General features: G+C 44.6%; 1 protein-coding gene across 1 annotated transcript in view; it reads left to right on the top strand.

Moving 5' to 3' along the window:
• The window catches only part of EIPR1 (EARP complex and GARP complex interacting protein 1), a 163,453-nt gene that overhangs the window by 31,314 nt on the left and 116,021 nt on the right, over window positions 1-16,118 (top strand). The gene's annotated exons all lie outside the window — the stretch shown is intronic.

Genomic DNA, 16,118 nt, shown 5'->3' with positions numbered 1-16,118 from the left:
TGTCTTTTTAGACACTTTTGATGCACTCACTCTCATCTTCCCTTTCATACCCTAGCTTTAAAATATTATTGTATAAGGATCGCACTGCTTGCGTATTAGACTGGTCACCGGGATGCCCTGTTTCTAGAGTTCTGGATTAGCCTCTGCTTCCATGGAGTTCTGTGTAAGTTTCTTCTGTAATGACTTTATCTTCACAGCCACCTCATCTCTACCCTCCATGTCATCTTTCTTTCTTCTTGGGAGGTAGCACATGTATGCAGCTCGGTTGGGTTGTTAACCTCCTTCCTGCCTGTAGAAGTTTGGGGTTCAAGAGCCTCCTTATGTTTTGTCTACTCTCTGTCCTTGTTGGTGCAATCTGACAGTGTCTCAGTCGAAACAAATTTCTAAGGATCTTGTGGGTCTTCAGGGAATTTCATGGGGATTCACTCCATTAGATGTAAGCCAAACTATAGATCTTTTAAGGGAATCTCTTCTCCACCTTGTCTCCTGCTGAGATGGCAGAGGGACCTCACCCTTCACCCTTGAGACTCTGGTCTGACTGAGGACCTGTGAGGTGCTCCCTTGACCTCTTGAAAGGCTTTTCCTGTGACTGCACTCTGACCTTTTGATCCTCCTGAGGTTTCAACAAAATGTCGAGTGGCCACCCCTCCATCTGGGGCACACTGTCCTGATAATCAGTCTCTTAATGTTAGCATCTTCTGCCACCTCGAGAGGCTGAGTTTCAAAGTTACCCAGTCACTGTTCTGTTTTCTTAACAGTGCTTTCCTGTCTCTCTTCTCCCACATTTGCCCCATCCCACGTCCCTGGTAAATGAGTCCCTGTATATGGGACCAACCTCACACACGAGAGCTGTCTCCACATCACTGTAGGGGACAATCTCATCGAGCTTTCTGCCCCATGTAGTAAGGAGCTGCCTTCCTCCTGATTGTTCTGGGCAATCTGTGCTTTTTCTAATGTTCCTCAAAAGCCTTCTGCCTGCACCCAATGCCAGAATCCAGAGCTTCACCCACATTGTATGCATTTGTTGTGACAGCACCCACTTTCGTAGTCATTATGTGTTGCACTCGGAATTACCACAGGCATAGCGGCTTAAAACACACACGCCTTCTCTCCTAGTTCCCATGGGTTATGCGTAGACGCGGCTTCTCAAGATCCTCACATGGAGTCTCAGGGCTGCCATCCAGGTGTCAGCCAGACTGCAGTTCAGAGTTGTTGGCAGAATTCAGTTCCTGGGGTTGTAGGACTGAGTGCCCGTTTTCTGGCCGGCTGTCAGCTGGGGATCACTCTCAGCTCTCCTAGAAGCTTCAAGTGGATGTTAACCTAAGCTGCCAGATTTGTTGGTCATTTGTAGCAGCAACAGAAAACTAATACAATTGTCAAGCACTAGTTAATCTTGTTCTGGTCATTCCCAGGCATAAGTTGAATGCTTCTTTCAGGTTACCCTAAATCTTGTAATTTCCAGTCAAGGGTTTTTAGAGACTGACTCCTTCTACCAGTCTTTGAAGGCAACACAGATCTTCTGTTAAATATTTCCTTAATCTGTCAATCTCTCTAGGAAGAAAGACAAATTTGTTTCACAACATTCATGTCTAAGTTCCAAGAATTCTATTTTGTTTCTGCCACAGGCAGGACTGAAAGATTTCCATCCCATGTTGAAGGCTGTTTTCCAGCATGAAATGCTGTGAGTTCCTCCTCCGATCAGAAGGGAGCGGCGCAGCTGCTTGACTTGTGCTTCACCTTGGCTCTTTGCCCTTTGAAGCCAGTCACGGTGTCGTGCCTAATCTACGTCAATTCTCCTGCAGCAACAGTCACTCTCATGGGGCTAGGTACCAAGCTACTCTACTCCAGAAAAGTTTGCAGTTGAAGATCTAAACTTTCCGTGCATGACGTGATATACAGAAAAGGTTTCAGAGGGACTTAATAGGTTTTTCCAACAGACACTTGTGCCCTGTGTTTTGCACTTAGCTTGCTCATAAATCACTAGGCTTCTGCTGCAATAAATGAAATATGAATTAAATCCAGAAGCACCACAGTCATGGATTAAAATGTATTCCTTAAGTTGTCACCATTGTAACAAATCTTTTTGTAAAGACCGGAGTTGTACTTTATCCTTTGTCTTCCTGTAGTGTTTTCTTGTGTCTTGCTTTTAACTTATTATTGCCTGGGCTGGTGGAAGGCTTCTTGCAGGTGTTTATTGTGTATTTTTCCCTGTTGTGCTTATTTATCAGGATGTATTTCTAAAGAAACTCTCATTGTCTGCTGTCCTTGGTGATCCCAAATGTGTTTTCTTGTATCTCTGCTGTTTGGCGGCCTCTTCTTTATACTTTGATTAGTTTGCGTGATATGTAGCATTTTTCAGTGAAGAGACTGAGGCCTGTGAGATGTGTCTTAGGCACACACCTGGTAGGCGGCAGGGGTGGACAGCATATAGGAAGTAAGACCACAGGTGGACCAAGTGGACAAATTGTAGGACCATTGCATGAGTCTATGGGAGAGCCCAAATTCCAGCAGACAGTTGGACAGCTCTTTTAAAGCTGTTTGCTGTATCCTTCTTTTCATGCATCCTGAAATTCTTTTCCATGGGTCTTATGGGGAGGAAAGGAGAAAGGAACCATAGAAAAGTGGCCTCTAAGGAGAAGTCTGGAAACAATTCATTTGGAGGATTCTACTTTTCTTTGGGAATGTTGGTATTGATGTTTGTCATAAACAGCAGTGTTTACGTTACATCCTTATTGCAACAAGCCGAATCTCTACAAATTTGTGAAAGTCTGTGATATGGTAGAACTCTTACGCACATACACACACATGCTGGAATAAATATCACAATGGTCTGGAAAAGAAATATGGGAAATTAGATGAACTCACAATTAATTTTTTTAAGATGTGGATGAGAAAACCTTCCTCTGTGTCCTTTATTATTCTTTGAAGGCATAGTTAACAAAGGCAGGATCAAATTCTCCTTGCATAACTTATGTATCTGTTACTCCCAGGCAAAAGTCTTCTAGAGTGATGGTCTTGTCACACTGTCTTAGAAGAGAGTAGAAAGTTTGTATTAGATTAAAGTATCCTAAAAATTCAAACTTTTTTTTAGTGAAATTGCATACCCATCTAACCTAGTTTAAATCCCTATTAATGTGAGGAGCAAGTGGCAGACTGATTGTCACAGATTATTGATAGGCATTTATAACAGCCACTGATCCTTTTCGGGTATTACCTGTGAAGAGTATGTTCTTGAAGTTGCAGGAAAGGGAGTTGTTATGTACAATAAACTCGTGGAATGCTTTTTACATGGATGATGAGGATTTAAAAAATAACTTTAGCTCTTCTTTCTGAGAGTCTTACCAGAAAAATACATTCATCTGGAAGCAAAATCCAGACTGTATTCAGAGCAGAAGCTGTCTCAGTGATGTAGTACAAACTTGGGAGTACTAAGTGAGATCTCAATAATAATGGCTCATGATAGCAAGTTGCTGGTCTGACCTGGAGATGGGGACAGGGGTAGCTGGCAGGTGGGCCTCCCGAGGGGGTGTCCTCCATACACTGCAGATAAAAGTGAAGCCTTCAGCTCTTGATTGGACCTGAACTCCTGAGAGGCTGTGTTGTTGCCATCTGAAAAAAACCTGGTCCTTAATTCAAGGAATTAACACAAATGATATGTATTTCTTGTCACCGTCTCTACCTTTGAAGCCAGATACTTAAATTTACCTCTGTCTCCAATTTGGTTGCACTTCAAAATGTGCTCCCAATAGAACTTAAACTTTTATATATCTCTCACTTCCCATATTTAGACTCTTGTTTTCATCCAAATTTTTTTAAGTTTCATTGAAAAAAAAACATGTTTCAGATAAACTTAAATAATTGAAAGAAAACACTTTGCTGCTTTAATTTGTTTTTTATTTTTCTGAATTAGGATATGTGTGAACCTGTCTCTGCTCACAGTGTTACTGATGTATGCCTGCCTCTGTTCACACTGTCTTTCGTGTGTGTGTCTGCCTCTGTTCACACTGTCTCATGCATATGTGTACCTACCTCTGTTCACATTCTCTCCCATGCGTGTGTGTCTGTCTTGGTTCATGTTGTCTCACCTGTGCATGTCTGCCTCGGTTCATGTTGTCTCACGTGTGCATGTCTACCTCTGTTCACACTGTCTCACACATGTGTGTGCCTGAGTCTGTTCACATTGTCTCATGTGCATATGTGTGGGTGCCTGCCTCTATTCCCATTGTCTTGCACATGTGTGCCTGCATCTGCTCATATTGCCTTCTGTGTGTGTGTGTGTGTGTGTGTGTGTGCCTGCCTCTGTTCACACTGTCTCACCTGTGTGTGGTACACGCCTCCTTCTGTTCACGCTGTCTCACCTGTGTGTGGTGCATGCCTGCCTCTCTTCACACTGTTTCACCCGTGTATGGTGCGCGCCTGCCTCTGTTCACTCTTTGTTGACACTTCATGTGATGCCTCATGTCAGCAGAGGGCACTAGTGGCCTGGCTCTGTGTGCCCCCCTCACTCTGGTTCTTCTCATGTCTCCCTCCTGTCTCAGTGGCCATGTCCTAACCTGATCCATTATACTGACACAAGCCATTTTTGAAGCTTCATCCCCTTCTCTTGATGTTCTCTAAATATTTTCACAGGCTTCTAGACCTTGTTTGGAAACCACATTTGCAGCGTTGGACTAACTCCTTGCGTCTAGTTGAGGCTGTAAATGCATTTAATGGTGTTCTCCCTGGAGCAGTCTGTTTCTGTAGAGAAGCAAGAATGGAATCACGTTCCTGACTCCTAAACCTCAGGAACTCAGAGAGGGGACCCTCATCGACGTGTTTAAGACCTCTGATATAGGGGAGACCAGGCTAGCACCCCAAGATCATTAGAGTGTGGTGGACGGACCTCTGATCCAGGGAGGCCATATTGACACCTCGAGATCATTAGGTTGGGGTGGGTGTAGCTGTGATCCAGGGAGACAGGCTGGCACCCAAGATTGTTAGCATGCAGTAGACCACATGTTTTGAGCAGGCTGCAGCAGCAGCGCCCCTAATGAAAGTGGTCCTTAGGGAGGGGATGTCTTAGTGTGGGCCAGAGTGGTATGTTTCAGGTGTACTCTGCTGTGTCAGGGGCTATGAGCACAGAGGATGTTTGGACCGGGAGGTCTGAGTCTGCAGGACTGGTGCCAACACAGGAACTCCCTCCATGGCTCACTTGAGCCATCTCCCTGCCCCGATTCCTCTCTTTGCCTCTCCGGCCCCCTTCCTGCCCTCCCTCCTTCCTCACATTGTGAACTCTTCTTTGCCCTTAGAGATACAGGATAGCCTCATATGTGGAATCTAAATAACAAAAGAAGTCATATATACAGAAATAGAGAATAAAACAGTTGTTACTGAGATATGTGTGTGTGGAGGGGGTGTTGGGACAATATTGGTTAAAGGATACCAAGTAACAGATATGTAGGCTGAACAGGTCTAGAGATCTATTGTACAGCATGAGGACTAGTGTTAATACTGTATCGTATTCAGGATTTTTGCTTAATGAATAGATTATAACTTCTCTTGCCACAAGACAAGAAAATGAATAGCTGTGAGATGATGGATATGTTAATCTGCTTCACTCTAGTAACCTTTTTACTTTCCATATGTCTCTCCTAGCATCATGTTGCATACCTTAAATATAGACAAAATTTATTTAAAAATAAAAAGAAAGAAATACAGCATATCTGTCACCTCCTCCAGAAAGCCTCTCTCTCCTCCCCAGCCCCAGATGGGGTCTCAGCTCTGTCTCAGTGCGTGTGCATGACCATTTGCTAAAGTGCTTATTTTCGTGTTTGTCGTCCAAGTTCACGTGCCTTGTCCCCTGCTGGCTGGAAGGCCTGGATGTGTGTCATTTGTCTGTGTGTCGAGTGCCCTGGCTTGCAGAGGAGAGGCAGTGTGGCTTATGCCTATTGTCCTGGTGTCTCTTCCTCTGAAACGTGACTCAGTTTGGACAATAAACCATATTGCTAAATGATAGCTACGTAGAAAACACTGACAGACAGAATTGACTAATTTAAATTATATTGTAATAAGGAGCTCTGTGAGATTTAAGAAGATACAGCGAACTTTTCTTGGGAACGAGGGTACTGAGATGTCCCAAGGAAAATTAGGAAAATGACAACCAAACAGCTGGATTAATCGGGATAAGCATCCTAAGGGAAGACAGTGTGCTGAAATGAGGAGATGTTTGTCTTGATCTTTCTTTGTCTTACACATTCCTTGGCCTTTCTTTGTCTTATTCCCTCTGTTGCACACAGGTCACATGGACTGCTTTACACACCTCATGGAGGTGTGTTGTGAGTTAGTGAGAACCACTGACAAAGTGCACCAAAAAATTAGTAAGGGAAGCCAAGTGTAAAATAGGCCTGCTATTTTCCCAATTTTTTTTTTACCTCCTCGGGGGGCACAGTGGGAGTGGGGCAGTAGAGGCCAGGGAGGCTCTGTCTCACAGGGGTACAGGGCAATCAAAAGGGCACCAGGATTGACCATTGGAAAACCTGTACTCTGCTTTTCCCTCTGCTGGTTCCTAGCTTTCCGTATCCAGTCAAGCCACGGCTGGGGTTTTCATCTGTAAAATGGGCACAAGTAAGCGAATGCCATTATTCCATTATTTAAAAGAAAGTAATGAGAAAACATGAGGCTGTTGTGAGTGGATTTATCTCAGCTTTGGTTCCGGTACTCTACAAAGACAGGGCTCCAGGGGTTGTATGAGCGGGCCTGAACAGTGGGCTTCGAGTGTCCAGAGTGTGCCGCATGCCTGGTCCAGCACAGCTTCAGCCGGGAGAGGTGGGCATTGGTGCAGCCACAGGCTTCTCTGCACTGGTGACCTGTGGCCTTAGGAGCCCCGTCACAAGCAGCAGAGCCCACGGGAGTCCTCACATCTGTTCAAGAGCCTATCATACTCACTGCTGACTGCTGAGTCCTCCTTGATGATGGCAGCTTCTCAAGTGGGGCTCGGGGCAGGTGGCAGAGTGCCAGGGATGCTTGAAGCCAAGGATGAATGTGGTGCATCTTTCTGTAGTGTCAATTTTATTTGATTTTACATAATAAAAACATTATTTATAACCCGAAAAGAATGTAAATATATTACGAAGAAGAATGCAGAATGCACAGGAATCTCATGAATAAAACATGAGACTTGCTAAGGGTTCCTTCAGATGAGATCCCCAGATTCTGTTATACAAACACGTAGCAGTTCGTTAAGGACTTTGCCATACTGGGATGTGCTTCCTCTTTCCTTTGCCATTGTTGTGGCTCCCTGAAGACAAGGACAGAAGCTCTGTTTCTAGGGATTGAGGGCTGGGGTTTCACAGGAAAGATTTTGTGGTAAAATGGGCCCTTTCACACTGGGTACTCCTCAAATGGACATTGGCCTGCCCCAGGTTCTTGGCATCATTTTCCTGTCTTGATTTTCCTTTCCAAATCCAAAAAGCCAAAATGAGCAGGATGATGGTCCTCTTTTAAGACCCTACCTCCTCATCACTTGGGCATCTCTCTTCAGTAGGCGAATTCTCACCATCTGGAGATTCACCTCTGACTGTAACCTGTGAGGATCACCATGCTCTGCACACTAGGCCTGAGTAAGGTCACACTAGGGACACGTACCAGGATATTGGGTGATCCGGGTTGACAGCTGGACGGGTTTTAACACTCTGGCATTGTAGTGAACCTGGAGCTGTGCCATTCCCATTGGGCAGCTTTCTTCTTTTGGTGCAGTTTTAGCTCTATTCCCCTGGGAACCAGAGAAAGCCTGAGTTCAAGTATGTTACTAGGCAGTATTGCTTATGGTAAAATATATATTGGGGGTGCCAACGTATACACATTCGCTCAAAAGACGGCATTAATCAAATGAATGCTAGCATCACCATGCTACAGACAGGACAGTAGAACTGGCTGGTGCAACCATCTACCAAGTGTGACTTGTTATGGGTATAATGAGTATTACAATTTTAATACAGTTTTTTTGGTTTTTAAAATGTGTTTACACTTTTTGGCACCCTCTATGTATGTGTGAGTGTAAAATATTCATATATACATATATATTCATATATATATATATATATATATGTGGGGTGGGGAGAGGGTGAGACCCTTGATTGGCCAGTCGCATTTGGTCTCCGAACTCTGACTCTAAATTCCTGGATGGTCATCCTTTGGTCCTCCTTGGGGTAGTGGTTCCTATGGCTGGTCCTGCCCCTTGTGGGAACCTGGAGGCACTGCTTTTTAGGTTGTTACAGCTCTTATGAGACATGAACCTTTTAAACCAAGGAGCCTCTGACACTGACTTGATGAAGGTCAAGTCCCCTATTCCTGAGGTGGTGTTGGAGAAGGCACAGAAGTTGGTGGCCAGCACAGAAGTCTGCTGATGCACTCTGAGTACACTTGTGCCAGGCATGACCAGGTGCCCACGAATCTGAACTCCAGGGATCTTCTGGTGAGTCTCCCTTGTGCTGTGTCATTCCATCAATCAGAAAGTCAAGGACGTTCTGATAGGAGTCATTCCCCATATCCAGGAGGATGCAAGAGTAACTGGTGGTTATAGCAAGAAGAGGCCATGAAGTGCTTCATGGACAAATAATGTCCAGTGCAGTGTCGGAGTTGTCAGCTCTCAGAAGATGCCCACAACATGCGTGAATGAGTGGGCTAATAGGTAGCAGGTGAGGGTGCTGTGAGCTGCAGAAGGCTGCACAAGTTGCCTGCCTGCCCTGAGCTTGAACTGACATCCAAGGGAAGAATTCGCAAGAGGTGCAAACAGCTGCCTAGAAGATATTGGGTCTGTGGGTGGCCATGGCCCAGAATTCCAGCCTGGAGGATAGTGTCATGAGGAAGAATATTTGAGACATGTGGAAAGCCTCAGTATGAACAGAGATCATATATCTATCTGGGGTCACTGCCCCTCAAGGTGCTGGTGAAGCTAGAATGCATTCCAAGAACACCCACAGTTATGCGTGATGCTCATCACAAGCATTGCTGTGTGTCTCTTGCAGGGGGTCTTTAGCCATGTTCCCAGAGGTAGTAAGCTCTAAATGGGAGGGTCCAGGTCTAGAGGGACCAGGGACCCGCTTCAGGTTTCCATATGGCCACATGTTCAGCGCAGTGCCCGGGGACAAGTTGCTACTAGTCTCAGCCTCAATTTTCTCATCTATAAAATGGGAGGAATTGTCTGCCTTAACTACTTTAGACTTTTTTGGGATTCATAGGAAGGTCATATACATGAAATGCTTTGAGAATTGCAGTATTTTTTGGCTTATGCATTTATTATGTAATTTTTTTTTTTTTTTGAGTTAGAGTCTTACTCCATCACCCAGGCTGGAGTGTAGTGACACGGTCAATGGCCACTGCAGCCTTGACCTACTGGGCTCAGGCGATCCTTCCACCTCAGCCTTCCTAGTAGCTGGAACTACAGACGCACGCCACCACACCTGACTAGTTTTTGTGATTTATTGTAGAGACAAGCTCTCACCAAGTTGCCCAGGCTGGTCTCGAATTCCTGGGCTCAGGCAGTCCTCTGACCTCGGCCTCCCAAAGTGCTGGGATTGCAGGCTGAGCCATCACGCCTGGCCTGTAATTTCTTACATTGTTGCCTTGTCCTGTTGTTGCTTTGACACAGGTTCTGTTAGTTTAGTTTTCTTATGTATCTGTGCTTTGGCTCTGAACCTAATGAGAGCTTCAGGATAGCACTTACTGTGTACTGCAGCAAAACAGCATCAGGGGCAACTGTGCCTCAGCCAGCAGTGTCGAGCACTTTCTATGGGCAAGGACTGTGCTGAGCAGCTTACTCGGGTTGATTCCTTGAATCCTCGCAATACTAAAGGCAGATACTGTCAGTAATTCCAATCTTTCAGATGAGAAAATGGAAGATTATAGAGGTTACGTGACATGCCTTGGTGTGGGGACCAGTGGTGGAGGCCCAGTTCAAACCCGGGCTGCCCATTCAGGGACTGTGCCCTGGATGTCTGCATGTCTTATCATCTTAGGTACCAGACTCTCTCACAGATGGCACATCTCCTTTGTAAGGATGAACTTTAAACATACCCCACCATGAAGGAGGCTGATTATGTGAGCCAGTTTCATGGAGGCTGGGAACAGGTGAACACTGGCTGATGTCCCTCATCCATCACGGGACCCATGCCCTGGGGCTCCAGGGAGAAAATGCAGAATGAAGGTGAAGGAATTCTTCCCCTCCTCTAGAAGCAGACAGAAGATACAGATGGATGAGGAAGCTCATAGGTACCTTTGTGGGTGTCCCAGGGGTATTGAGAAGCCAGGAATTTGGAGTCAGTTTCCCACCATTGAGGCTAATGTCATTTCCACATCACCCTTGGTGACCCAGGGTGCCATTTCCTAGGCCTAAACCTTTTAATTTTAGGCTTTCTGACATGTCTATATGGAATGTGTGCAAAAATGGAATGGAATTTTATAATTTTTATTATTCTGAGAGGTTATCTATTCTCTTCAATGACTAGGCTTTGTTGTTTTTAAACATAGAAAAAAACTGTGATATAAGATTAGCTAATCTACCAATTTCTGAATCTTCAGAAAGAGCCAGAGATGTTTGTCGCCTTTAGTTTATACATTTGGTGTGGTGACAAAAATGACTTGCATTTAAGCTAATAAAGAGCATCATAGCCTAATTATCCCCACTCTTATCAGTGACAGCAGGAGCAAAGGTGGCTGACATCCTGAGTGCTGATGGCGTCAGGCTGTGCTTTAAGCACCTAGTGAGCACTGGCTCCTTGAGTTACCACTTTACTGATGAAGGAACAGAGTAAGGCTAAGTGGCCTTCTCAAGGTCGCATGTCCAGCGGTAGGGCAGATTTGGGATTTTGGCCTTGGACTGTGGTCCCAGGCTGTACTCCTAACTGTGCCATGCAACCTCTATGTTCAGTCGAAGTCATATACCACATGAGGGGGCTTTAAAAGTCACTAATTCGCCCTAAGGTTGAGCACCACGTTAGTGCAGCCAGCATCAGTGCTGCATCAAGAAAGGCCATGGGACTCGGACTTAGGAAAGTTAAGTTTTCCCTAAAACCAATACTGTGACCTCTCACACTTGAACTTTTGAGGTTCCATTTTTGCCTTCTGTGTAAATGAAGCTTAGTCTCTGTTATGGCTAGCTAAGACTGTTTTCTGATTCCTGCTTTAGACGTCCATTGTCATTTAGATTTTTGAAAAGTTTTTGAGATCCTGTTGTGATTGAGACATTATACTAAGTCCTCAGAGCAAGGGGAAGACAGTACCAGACTCCAGGCACCCATGGTGAAATGGGGTCAACAAGAGAGATGCTGCCCATGGTGAGTTTGGTCAGTTCATGTGGTTCAAACGCTGCTTTATGATCCTTTCTGTGCTGTGGAAACTGCCTGAAATCGCTCAGTCCTAAAGCTGAGGCACTGCAGAAGGCCATGCGGCTGTTCTGACCTTCCTGGGAATAGTGGATTTCAGAATCTTGCCCCACAGTGGACTATCCTGTGGCTGGGTCTTTGGACCTCTTCCCATGAAGTGAGGGTGGAACTTACCACAAACCCCTGGGGTAAGATTATATAGATAATTGGCTGTAAGACCCTTAATTTTTATGAGCAACCTGTATCATTTGAACTCACGTGGCCTTTGGTGACATGGCGGCCTTGGTAGAGATTTTCACTGCCCAGAAGTAGATGAATGAGTATGCCTTCTGTTCAGTGGGACCCAGCGTCTTTGTGAGATGACTTTGAGAGTAGTGTCTGAGCTGCTCACCTGGTGGATGGGTGTCCTTTTTAAGTTGCAGAAAGAAGGTGCTGGACTAGATGGCTCCTGAGATTTCTTATAGCTTCAAGATCCTGAGGTTCTCTGATTGCAGCATAGATACAGTTGTTTTTGTTTAAAGCCACAGTTTCCCATTTATCTCCACACCAAATTAGATGAAAATTGCATTTTTGAGCTTAAATGGTTACTTTGCTTTGTGAAAATAAGCTAAGCAAAGAAGTGGGTTTTCCCTGGAAAGGAATATTTTAAGGCTTCTCTTTGTGAAACCAGAATTCTGAGATGAAATGATTGAGGTTCCTTTGAAAAAATGGAGTTTGTGAGAGGCAGGGAGAGAGATTACAATCCACCAGAATTATTGTCAAGTGGTGTGCTTAATTACAGAAGGAAACCAGAGGGCACTTTTCTACATATAAGATGCTGTTATTCCCAAAGCATCCTGGCTACATGTCTCTGGTGAAAGTTTACTTTATAGTTTCTGTGCAGATGTTAAAAGGTTGAATGCTTTGCTTTTTTCAGGGTGTAGGTGCTCAGCTAGGAAAGGTGAGAGTTAAATTTTATCATTATCTTGGCGCCAAGAAATAGCACCTTGGAAAGAGAAAGAAATAAAAAATCACCAGTAGGGAACTGTTCTCTTGGTTGGGAGGCTCGTGGTGTCACGTTGTTATCCTGTCTGGCAGCATGCTTTGGTCAGAGCCTCCTTTTGCCCTATTCCAATATTTTACATAAAAGCATCTTGACAGTGCCAGCACCTATCTTTAATTTTCACACCGCACCAAATAAAATATGTTTTGAAATGAAAACTTAAATATTTTGTGGGCTTTAATTTTTTTTAAGACTAACAAGAATAGAGTTGGTTGCTCTGTATTCTCTGGAATGGCTGTGTGCCAGCCAAGTTGTCAGCCAAAGAGGATTCTTCTTGGAGGTGTAAGTCCAGGCAGATCTGAAGTCAAATGTGTCTGTTGAGTAGACTTTAGAAGGCATGTTCCTTTGGGTCCTTTTTGACTTGGGATTCATATGGAAAAACTCACTGGGGTCACTCTGTTTGCTGAGAGATAGGAAAGCTGCATAAAGTATTAGTCCACCCAAGTTCTGTTGGTTGTGATTTTAGGGTACAAGTGATTATTTCAATTCAATGATACTTTCTTTAAAGTATGAAATGCTAAATCTTATTTCCTGCAAACTGTACATTTTGTTGCTGCCTGTCCTAATTTGTAGTTTATTTGTTAGTGATAGATAGAACATAGCCTAGCAAAGAGAAATGAATTCTCAATTTGCCCGCCGACCTCAGTGAAAGAAGAGGAAGCTTTGTGTGGACCCAGAGCATGCAGGGTGCAGTGTCCTCCCACAGGAGGGAGGAAGAGCACACAGACACTGTGGGACAAATGGTCTGGGTTTTAGCCCGTGCTTGGAGGCCTGGAGGGTCATGAGGAAACATCAGAAGACCTAAGTTCAGGCTTCAACATAGTTGCAAGTATTGGGTCCTGGGGCAAGTCATTGATTTTTTGGCTTTCATCATTTTCATCATCCTTGTCTCCCACATGAGAAAATGAGATGATGATGATGATGACAAGGATGATGACAATGACACCTCCCATTGAATGTTCATATACCAGGCACTGGAATAAATGCTTTGTGGAATAAATGCTCTAGTTTAATCATCTGTTCCTATTTGCATTTTCCCCATGAAGGCATTGTTCAAGAAATTACCGGGCCAGCAGCACAAGTTAGGTGTGTGCAGCTCACTTCCAGTGCTATTGACCTGCAGGAATAAGGCTTCAGGGGTGTTGCTTCTGAGGCAAAAATGTTGTAAATATGCCTTGTTACTAAAATATTTTCTTCTTATTGGTTTTTGTTATGAAGGATGGAGATATCATTGTTCCTTCTAAGTGAGATTTGTAATCATGTTCCAATATTAGAGTTTAGAGGACAATGAAATTAAAGATCCTAAACTCTTGTCTCCCTTATCTCTCTAGAAGTGAACTAAATTTTATAAGCCCAAATATTTTGTTGCTTGGGTAAGTTCCAAGTGTCTTTTCTGTCTTGTCTTTTCTGGGGACATCATAGACTCCCTTGGCGTTCTTCCTATAGGCTTGGAGTCTCATGATTGTCTTTGTAAACTTACTACACCAGGACTTCCTGTCATTCCAAACTCAGCAGGACAGGTCGCAGATGAATGCAAAGATGTTTGTATATCTGAGCACCCCTCTTGAGTTTGGATTGAAGCTTGAGAACTGAGGTGTACCATGTTGCTAGAATCTAGTTTGGCTTCTGAATTTTCAACAGTAGGTAAGGAGAATTCTGATTCCCAGAGACACATCCGAGGATTGCTGAGTCTGTCAGAGTCCTGACTTAGGATATGGAGAACTCAAATAGGAAGAGAGTTCAGACAGTGAGGGGCATCTGCATGTTTTAGTACAGCTGTTCTACAGAAACTAGATGTAGTTCCAGAATACTGGGAAAGTGTTTTGATTAGCTTCCTTTTTGAGATGGAATCCTGTATTGTTTGCTATATTCCTAACTAACCTCTTTGGATCCCATTTGTATCATTTCTCCGTCCTCATTGACTTTCTGTAGCAACTCCAAATTTAGTATCATCTGGAAATTTAATTAATGTGCTGTTTACAGCTCCTTCCAGATCACTAATGAAGATGTGAAATAAGACTCGGTCCCCAGAGCACCGCACCGGACAGCTCCTTGCGGCTCACTAGTCTGTCATTTGTCAGTATACTTTGTTTATGATCCTTTCTCCAGGTTTCAGTCCACGAGGGGGTACTTAGACAAAACCCAATTTGAATTAATTTTTCCAGTAAGACTGTAAAGAACACGGTGTGGACTCCTTCCTCAATCCGTGATGCATTGTGTGCTGTGCTCTTCTGTGGCCTTGTGCTCCATGCTCTGCCCTTGGCCTTCTTCTGATGTGCCAGCAGTCCTGTCTGGAGATGCAGAGAGAAGCCTCCTTGGCTCTGTGTGGCCAGGACCCAGCAGGAAGAAGTTCTGGCCTTGAGATGATCCCTTGTCTGAAGTGCTGTGCATCCTGTTACTCAGGTGCTAGCCACTATCCTAGTCCACTCAGACGGCTGTAATAGAACACCACGGGCCGGACAGCCTGAGCAACAGACGTGTGTTGTCTCACAGTTCTGAAGCCTGGAAGTCCAAGATCTGAGTGTCAGCACATTGGTTTCTTCTGAGGCTTCTCTCCGTGGCTTGCAATGGTGCCTGCTCACTGTGTCTTTGTGTGATCTTTCCCCTGGGCACATTCCTGGAGTTTCTCTCTTTTCCTGTAAGGGCACTAGTCCTGTCGGATCAGGGCCCAACCCGATGATCTTATTTAACCTTAATTACCTCCTTACATGCCGATTCTGCAGTACAGTCGCATTGGGGGTTAGGGCTTCAAAGTATGACTTTGGTGGGAGATGGCAAAATTTAATACATGCAGTCATGGATTCTTCAAGTTTCAAAAAAAATGTTAGTGTATGTGAGAGGTTTGGGAAGAGGTGTCTAATTTAATTGAGCTCTCACACCTGTGAGAGGTAGCCTGCTTGACATCGCTTCATACATTCCTGGCGTTCTGTGCTCCACCCATGTGAGAAGCACATAGTAGGAGATAGAGCCACATGAGAGATATGACACTCTCACACATGTCCTGCTTTTGTGTGTCTGACTACATGTGATGTCTTGAAGGCCCATGATCTATTTTGCTGAGGCATCTTGAGTTGCTCACTGGTGAGGCTGTGTCTGGGATATGGCAGGAGGCTGGTATGGCCCAGAGATATATGGACAAGGTCAGGGGCAGGTGTGGCCAAGGGGCCTGGTGGCCTGGCCAGTGTCTGTTGTGCAGCCTGGTGATTCTTTACTTGAAGTTATCTCTATAAGAACTGTTCTGGGGAAAAAGTAATAAAGAGCTTCCTTGTGAAAAGTAAACATTAACGAAGACAAGAAAACTTGGTAACGGTTGAGGAGCATTTAGCTTGAGGAACGTGCTCTCCTCATAGAAGAGTCTGGCCTGTGAGTGGGAGAGACCAGGATTCTGTCCAAATATTAATGATTTTGTGAAATCAGGTATGATGGCCATCTGTGGATTGCTTTTTAGGAATTCTGTATGTAACATAAATGTGTACTTAAGCCAAGTTGGCTTGCCACCATGGCCTTGCAAAAACTCAGCAGGCAGTCAGTGAGGAGATTGTTCTTCTGGGCACCTGATGGTGAGTTACTCTCTTCTTGTGCTTCCTTGGTGTGAAGTGCTGGGCAGGTTCTGGAGATTCCAGGATAAAAACACATCAGGGCACAGGGAGTGTTTGAGGGCTGGGCGAAGAGATGGTGATGATGATGGTTGGGCAGGGGTAGAGATGGGGATGGAG

The sequence above is a fragment of the Carlito syrichta genome, unplaced genomic scaffold (assembly GCF_000164805.1).
Source record: "Carlito syrichta isolate Samal-C Ts95f unplaced genomic scaffold, Tarsius_syrichta-2.0.1 Scaffold305409, whole genome shotgun sequence".
NCBI lineage: Eukaryota > Metazoa > Chordata > Mammalia > Primates > Tarsiidae > Carlito > Carlito syrichta.
The sequence above is the reverse complement of the archived record's forward strand: the minus strand, read 5'-3'. Positions and strand labels throughout refer to the sequence as shown.